Genomic DNA, 9428 nt, shown 5'->3' with positions numbered 1-9428 from the left:
GGGGTTCAAATGAAATAGTAATTGCAAAGTGCTTTGGCACATAGTAAGCACTAAATAAATGTTAGCTATTATTAAATTTGCCTCTTTGTAGTTCTAGGCAAAATAAATACAGGAAGGCTGAGGTTTTTGTTAGACAAAATGTAGAACTATAACATTCAGGCTTTTCTGCTGACAGATATTCATAATAAGTACAGAGGAACACAGCCCTTAACTCCTTGGACTACCTGTCCAATTCCAGAAAGGGTTAACTCTGCCTAGTAACCCAACAGAATTGTTTCAGTCTCCTGAAGTGGAGTTTGGGTGATAACCAGAGCTTCTGGTGTGAGCTTCTGTGAGAGAATGCTGTGGGAGTGATGAGTCTAGAGACTTAGGGGTGCTGAGACCCCAAGACCATGACACACAGGTCTTGCCTGAAAGAATTCGACAAGGTTTATTAAAGACCTGCCATATTAGCCAGACTCTTAAGGAATCTGAGCATATGTGAGCTATTGGCTAGATTGTAAGAATCTGAGCACCTTAATGGAGACAAGATGGACCTTATATACAAAAAGACTATTGGAGGGAACTAGGAGTGGCCAAGTAGTCTGCAGGAACTGTGAGGTAATAGAATGCCAGGGACCTGGACCATGTAGCCAAGGGAGAATGGAGCCTAGCTAGGATTAAGGGTGGGAAGTGACCTGGGGCCATAGGGAGGTAAGAGAATGGAGGGCTAGGCTAGTTTAAGGGTAACAGAGAATTAGGAGATTGGGTGTAGAAATAATGAAAGGCCAGTTGATGGGATCATGGCCTCAGGTGAAGAGAGATTTGGCCATGTGAGAAAGTCCAAGGCTTTTCTTTTAGGGGTCCAGATTACATCCTCATCAGGAGGAGGAGTGAGAGAAGAGAAGGACTTGAGCCAAACAAAGAGAAGAAAATTGTGTAGGTGACTTGAAAGGGTTTGGACTAGTAAAGTAGGTCATGGGTTCAATTTGTAGAAAAAGAAATTTGACAAAATTTGGGAGACTTGGAAGAAAACTTGAAGAACAATTTTTAGGCCTATACACAGGTCTAGATCCTACTTCTGGGTTGAGAGAGAAACAAGATCCAGAAATTTCTATACAGAAATGCCAAAACAGAGGCTAAGTGACTTGTCCAGGGTTACATAGCTATACTCAGCTAGTTGCCCAAAGATGAGCCAACAAATAAGAACTAGAGATCCTAATGCAAAGGGAACAATTTGACCTCATAAGTATCATTGAGACTAAGAAGGATGAAACCTATGACTGGGCATGGCTTGGAATGGGTATGCTTCATTCAAAAGAAACAGACTTGGTAAAGGGGTGTGAGAGATGATCTCTCAGAAGTGAAGCCTGAGATCAATGGTTCTTGTTAATATTTCTTGATTGTTGCTTTCAAAACCCTCCCCCTGTTTTTAAATGCTTAGCAGAAAGAATAGCCCTGCCCCCAACCTGAACTGCTTGCCCTTTGAAAAGCTTCCCGCCTTTTCTTGTCTCTGGGATAAGGAGGAAGGGGGTTAGAGAGGGGAAATTGCAGTAAATTTCTGTTTCCTAGGAATTACCTAACTCATGGGAATTTGGCCCTAAACCCTCTCCTGATCACCACACCACTGCTATATCAGCATTAGGTTTACTAAATAAGGACATGTATGTTTGGATTGGCTATACCCTATTTCCTTGTTCTTTGTCTTTGAATTTTCCTGCCTAGAATGAAAGCCCGCCTCCCAGCTAATGGGATAGGAAGTTTTTTTGCACTTAGATGTGAGCTCTGAAGCCCAGCCAATGGAAAGAAGAGCCAGTGGGTGGGTGGAGGTGGGGGTGGAGGTGGGGCGGGGTTGCAGTTAGGAGCTATATAATCTGCTCAGCTGAACACACTTACGATCTCTTCAGTCAGGGCCATCTTTTGGGTGCTCTGAGAGAGCCCTTTCTTGAGAAAGCCAATAAATGAACTATTCTTTTTGCTAATATCTCTGAGTCTCCAATTTATTGGTAAGGGTCTTCATACCCCACACAGGGGGGATTAGATAACATTGTAAATTAAGAAGGTATATACATGTGATGAAATTCAGAAACCAGAGTCAGGAAGCATAATAGAGAATATTTGGGCAAAGGCCAAAGGAGAGAGAAACAGAAGTTATTTTATCATTGGACAACACTGTTGAACACCTGTACAGAAATAGATGAGTTTGGGAAACACATGAGCATTCTGTTCATTACACTGTTGAGGTTTAGGAGTGCTGGGACCCCAAAATATCAAGAAGAGAGGCAGGTCTGGCATGAAAGAATTCGACCTTCTTTCAGCCAAAGACAAGGTTTATTAGAACATCCATCATATTGGGCAGACTCTTAAGGAATCTGAGCAGTGGCTAGATTATAAAAAATAAGAATCTGAGCAGTGGCTAGATTACAAGAATCTGAGTACCTTAATGGAGACAAGATGGACCTTATTTACAGAAAGACTGTGGGAGAGATCTAGGAGTGGCCAAGGGACTATAGGGACTGTGAGGTAATAGAATGCCAAGGACCTGGACCATGTGGCCAAGGGAGAATGGAGCCTAGCTAGGATTAAGGGTGGGAAGTGACCTGGGGCCATAGGGAGGTAAGAGAATGGAGGGCTAGGCTAGGTTAAGGGTAACAGAGAATTTTGGGAGATTGGGCATAGCCACAATGAAAGGCCAGTTGATGGGATTATAGCCTCAGGTAAACACTAGAGATTTGGCCATGTGGGAAAGTCCAGGGTTTTTCCTTTTTGGGGTCTAGCCTCCATCCTCATCAAAGAATCACTAAGAAAGCTCCTCGATTCTTTTAATGAATTCAGTTCATATGTTTTAGAGAACTATATCCTCAGGTCCTGAAAGAACTGGCAGAAGTAATTGCTGGGCCACTGTCAGTGATATTTGAAAAACTATGGAAAGCAAAAGAGATACCATGAAATTGAGGAAGAGCAAATCTTGCTCTGATTTTTAAAAAAGAATAGTCTACAAATTATAAGACAGTGAACTTGACTTTGATTACAAGGAAAATTCTGGAATAGATAATTAAAGTCCTAGGTGGAGGACATCTGGAAAGAGAAGCAGTGATTACAAAAAGCCAGCAGGTCAGGGCAGACAAGCTTCATTCCCTTTTTTTGACAAGATTATTAAACTCAGAGGTGAGGGGAGATGCTATTGCTGTAGCTTAAATAGATTTTTAACAAAGCTTCTGATAAGTGGATTATATGGACAATATTATGAAGTGATTGACTCTGCCCTCAGTAAGGCTGGCTCCATCTCCCTGGCACCAGAGTTCTAGAAGTACTTCTGAGGCATTGGGGATGTCTTTCCCTTAGGCCATCCGCTCCAGCCCCTGTTCCTTAATGTAGTCCTGTTGAATTAAATGTCTTTCTACTCTCTGTGTGTGTGTGTGTGTGTGTGTGTGTGTGTGTGTGTGTGTGTGTATTCTACCCTCTTTTTCTTCTTAAAGAAAAAATGGATCTCCCTATTTGCCAGGCAAGAAGTGCTGCAGCAACTCACGGGTCCAATCACACTACTGGTTGGCTCAAGAGCCAACTCTCTCTACTTCTGACTTTGGTCAGTCTTACCCTCCTTAAGTCAATTTGTGATCCACCTGATCCCAGGGACTCACCATATTCATTCCAGACACCTGGTTGGTTTAGCCCATTGCAGCTCAGAACTCTCAAGTTCAAAAGATCTGCTAGCCTCAGCCCTTAACAGCCGAGATTATAAGCATAAACAATCATAGCTAGCTTTTGACCAGTTTAGATGAAAGTGAAGGTCAAGTGACACCTTCCCCACCCAATCCTTCCATATGTATATAGACTTCTACTAGCATTCCCCAGGGTATGAGATAAGTTCCTCTATCTTTCTTCACATTTCTCTTCCCCCAATAGCCTCTTCCCATTCCATTTTCCTTTCTTCTTTCAGCAATGCTGAAACATAATAAAATCACTTCTAGCTCTCGTGTTTCATTTGACTACTTCTCTGACCCCGTGACATTAAGATTCTCAGAGGAATTTTTATTGTCTCTATAAGGTCTGGAATTTTCCTGGCTGGGGAATCCTGCACCTCCCTTATAACCACTGGGTGTTCTTTTGATACCAAAGGAAGAGGCCAAGTATCTCCAGATAGATTATAGGTAGTAGTTTAATCAATCATTATGAATACTTACAAAACAGGGGCAAAATCTGGTCTGGGGTAGTGGCCAGACAATTTAGTGGATCCCCGCAAAGAACCCCCAAAATCTCTATGGTAATTATAGAAAACAGATAAAGGGAGGAGGAACTAGCAAGTGCAACACTACTGATTTGTGGATATTTTTGGTTTTCTGCTTAGCTTGACCATTAAGCCAATGTTATTCTCAAACATAAGTTTGTGTATTAATCATGTCCTGGTCACATATAAGTTACAACATTCTTGTTATGGCTTTCATAGGTATCTTAAGTTATAACTTAGTGTCTAAAATATAATTCAGTATCTAAGTTATGATTATTAACAGGTTTTATGGCTTTTCACTTATTACTGTATTTTATGGCTTTTCCCCAATAGGAACCTTACAATCTCCTACCTCCATTAGAATGTAAGTAACTCATCCCTTCTGATGGTTGACTTGTCTTTACCTTTGTAAAAAATATTTCTCTTACCTGTGGTATTTGTATTTTAAAGTTTCTATCATGCTCAGGTCTTTTCATTATGAAAGTTTAAAAATCTTCTATTTCATTGAAGATCCTTTCTTTTTTCCCTTGTGGGATTATATTTAATTTTTATGACTTATTCTTGGTCGTAAGCCTATATCTTTTGCCTTTTGGAATATTGCATTCCATGTTCTCTGCTCCTTTATAATGATAGCTGCTAAATCTTGTGCTTGCTCAGTATTTGAATTTTTTCTTTTTAGATGCTTACGTATTATCATTTGATCTGGAAATTCTGATTTTGGCAACCATAGTTTGGAGAGTTTTCATTTTGGGTTTTCTTTCAGAAGGTGATTGGTGGATTCTATTTTCACATTGCCCTCTTGTTCTCATACGTCTGGGAATTTCAGATAGTCCAGTGATATTTAGGTTATTACTCTTTGATTTGTTTTGCAGGTTAGTTTTTTTTATGAGATCCTTCATATTTCCTCAATCTTTTAACTGTTTAAATATTTCTTCTTGTCTCCTGGAGTCAATAACTTCTATTTGGTCCATTCTAATTTTTAGGGGATTTAGAACCAGAGGAAGGTTTTTTACTTCTTGTATAAAAATTATTAATTAAAATTGTTAATATTAATTCTTTCAATCTATTGATTCTTTTTCATATTTCTTCTCCACGGCTCTTGTTTCATTTATATCATTTTAAACTTTTAAAAAAATAATATTTTATTTTTCCCCAGTTACATGTAAAGAAAATTTTTAATATTAATTTTTTTTAAATTTTGAGTTCCAAATTTTCTGTCTCCTTTCCTCATGTCCCTGCTCTCTGAGATAGTAAGCAATTTGATATAGGTTACACATGTTTAATCATGCAAAATGTATGACCATATTAGTCATGTTGTGAAAGAAGACACAGACTCATAGGGAGAAAAAACTCCCTAAAAAAGTACAGAAAATGAAAAATGGTATGCTTTGATCTGCATTCAGACTCCATCAGTTTCTTCTCTGGAGGAGGATAGCATTTTTCATCATGAGTCCTTTGGAATTGAATTGGATCATTGTATTTCTGAGTATAGCTAAATCATTTACAATTGACCATCATACAGTATTGCTGTTACTGTGTACAATGTTCTCCTGGATCTGCTCACTTAACTTTTGCATCAGTTCATATAATACTTTCTGGGTTTTTCTGAAATTTGCCTGCTCAACAGCAATATTCTGTTACAATCATATACCACAACTTGTTCAGCTATTCCCCAATTGATAGGCATCCTCTCAATTTCCAATTCTTTGCCACTACAAAGAGAGCTGCTATAAATATTTTGTACAAATAAATCCTTCCCTCTCCTCCCCTCCCTATCCCCCAATCTCTTTGGGATATAGACGTAGGAGTAGTATTTCTGGATCAAAAAGTATACATAGTTTTATAGTCCTTTGGGCATAGTTCCAAATTGCTCCCCAGAATGGTTGCATCAGTTCACAACTCTATTAACAGTGTCCCAATTTTTCCACATCCCCTCCAACATTTATTATTTTCCTTTTCTGTCATTTTAGCCAATCTAATAGGTTTGAAGTGGTAGCTCAGAGTTGTTTTTATTTGCATTTCTCTAATCAATAGTCATTTGGAGCATTTTTCCATATGACTATAGATAGCTTTGATTTCTTCATCTGAAAACTGCCTGTTCATATCCTTTGACCATTTATCATTTGGGGAATGACTTGTTATAATTTTTAACTCTTTTTAAAATTTTTGTATAATTTCTTCAAGGAATTTTTTTTCATTTTAAATATATTTTACTTATTTTGCTAAATATTTCCCAATTATATTTAAAAACTTTTTTAACATTCATTTTTCAGAATTTTGAGTCCCAAATTCTCTACTCCTTCCCCAGCCCTTGATACACTAAACAATATGATATTGATTATACATCACATCTTCAAGGAATTCTAATTGATCTTGAAGGTCAACTATATATTTTTTTTGAGGTTTTTATTGAAGGTGTTGGTGTTTTTGAGTTATTTTTCTGGGTGACATTTTATTTTTTTTAATTAACTAATTAATTTTTAGTTTTCAGCATTCATTTCCACAAGATTTTGAGTTCCAAATTTTCTCCCCTTCTCTCCCCTCCCCTCCCCACAACATGGTGTGCATTCTGAATACCCCTTACCCTAATTTTCCCTCCCTTCTATCACCACTCCTCTTCTATTATCCCCTTCCCCTTCTATTTCCTGTAGGGCATGATAGATTTCTATATCCCATTACCTGTATATCTTATTTCCTAGTTGCATGTAAAAACAATTGTTAACATTTGTTTTTAAAACTTTGGGTTTTAGGCTTCCAGGAGCCAAGATGGTGGTGTAAAAAGGTAGTCGCTCTCACCCTCCCCTATCAACCTCTGAAAATCCAGAAAATATCACCCCAGAAAAAAAAAATCCTGGAACAGCTGAACTAGAAGAAAGATGGGGAACAGCAGTGCATCAGCCCAGCAAACAGGTCTCCCACTGCCTCAGCAAAAATAAGGGAAGCAGCACTACAAAGGGCCCCAGGAAGATAAGCACCATGCAGCATTCATCTGAAAGGAGCTGAAGAAAGCAACCTAGAGTGTTCCTAAAGTCCCAGCCTTACTGATTCCAAACCAACACCAGGGAAGCTGTCAGAACCCTACAGCCAAACTGTCAACCAGGAGGAGATCCTGAAGCCCAGGTGGTAGAGCAGGCAAACACCAATACCTGGACCTCCCAGTGCCTCAGTGAGGGCAGGGGAACCAGTGGAAACCAGCTCAGAAAACCACCTGGTGCCTCACCACTCTACCACAAATGAATCTCCCAGTGCATTAGGAAAAACGAGGGAGGCAGCACTGCAAGGGGCCCCAGGCAGATAAACCCCCTGCAGCACCAATCTAAAAGAGCTGAAGAAAGCTAAAGGAAAGGAAAAGCAGGCAACCTAGAATTGCCTGGAAGTTCCAGCCTTGCTGATTCCAGCCCAACATGAGGTAAGCTGACAAAACCCTACAGCCTCCAATTGCCAACATAAGAGGCCCCAGCACACAAAGCCAGTGACCAAGACCTAGGCTCCCAACACAAAAAGCTTGAGTCAGTGCCCTCTGTTCCCCAGCAGGAGAGCTCAATCTCTTTAAAGGCCAGGGAATAAAGAAACCATGAGTAAAAAGAAACGTACCATAGATTCATATTATGAGAAGAGTGAAGATCAAGATAGAAATTCTTTTTTTTGTTTGTTTTTGCTAGGCAGTGGGGTTAAGTGACTTGCCCAGGGTCACACAGCTAGTAAGTGTTATGTGTCTCAGGCCAGATTTGAACTCAGGTGCTCCTGAATCCAGGGCCGGTGCTCTATCCACTGCACCACCTAGCTGCCCCAAGACAGAAATTCTGAAGAGGACAACATTGTCAACAAACCCACATCTGCAACATCAAAAGGGAATATGAACTGGTCTGAAGCCCAAAAAGCCTTCTTAGAAGAGCTCAAGAAGGATTTTAAAAGTCTAGTGAGAGAGGTAGAAGAATCCTTAAAAAATACAATTGGCCAATTGGAGAAAAAGTACACTGAAGAAAACAAGTCCCTAAAAAACACAACTGGCAAACTGGAAAAAAAATACACTGAAGAAAACAAATCACTTAAAAATAAAATTGGCCAACTGAAGAAGGAAGCACAAAAACTAACAGAAGAAAACAATCTGTTAAAAACTAGCATTGGACAAATGGAAACTAATGATTCTATGAGAGAGCAAGAATCAGTCAAACAGAAACAAAAAAATGAAAAAACAGAAGAAAACATAAAATACCTCATTGGTAAAACAACCAACCTGGAAAATCAATCCAGGAGAGACAATTTAAAAATCATTGGACCACCTGAAAATCATGATGAAAAAAAGAGCCCTGGACAGTATCTTTCAGGAAATAATAAAGGAAGTCCTAGAACCAGAGGTAAGGTAACCATAGAAAGAATACACTGCTCACTACCTGAAAGAGATCCCAAATTGACAACGCCAAGGAATATAATAGCAAAATTCCAAAATTACCAGGTGAAAGAGAAGGTGCTGCAAGCAGACAGAAAGAAACAATTTAAATATCATGGAAGCACAGTCAGGATTACACAGGACCTTGCAGCTTCTACATTAAAAGACCGCAGGGTGTGGAACATAATATTCAGTAAGTCAAAGGAACTTGGATTGCAGCCAAGAATCAACTACCCTGCAAAAATGAGTATGATTTTTCAAGGGAGGAGATGGATATTCAATGAAATAGGGGACTTCCAAACCTTCCTCATAAAAAGACCAGAGCTCAACAAAAAATTTGATCTTCAAGTACAAGATTCAAGAAAGACATAAAAAGGTAAATGGGACACAAAGATACAAAATGTTGTTAATAAGGGCGGACTGTTTACAAGGGAAGATGACACTTGCAGCTCTTGAGAACTGTATTGTTAAAGGAGTATACATAAAGGGGGTGGATATTAGTTGACTTTGATGTAATGATAAAAAAAATCTAATCAAGTGGGTTAAATGGATCCAAGCGGATTAGTCTGATCTTAGAAAATGTACTGAGAAAGGAGGAGGCAGACAAGGGTAAATTACATTACAGGAAAAGACAGAAAATCCTATTGCAGCAGAGGGAAAGAAGGGAGGGGGGGTGAGCACTGTTTGAACCTTACTCATCAGATTTGGCTCAAGAAGGGAACAAGATAGTCAGTTGGGTATAGAAATCTAACTTGCCCTATGGGCAGTGGGAGGGAATGGGGGAAGGAAAAGGGAGGGGGGATAGAAGGGAGGGAAGAAGCAGTAAGGGCA

This window comes from Phascolarctos cinereus, unplaced genomic scaffold (genome assembly GCF_003287225.1).
Source record: "Phascolarctos cinereus isolate Bilbo 61053 unplaced genomic scaffold, phaCin_HiC Scaffold_2;HRSCAF=192, whole genome shotgun sequence".
Classification (NCBI taxonomy): domain Eukaryota; kingdom Metazoa; phylum Chordata; class Mammalia; order Diprotodontia; family Phascolarctidae; genus Phascolarctos; species Phascolarctos cinereus.
Note: the sequence above shows the minus strand (reverse complement) of the source record.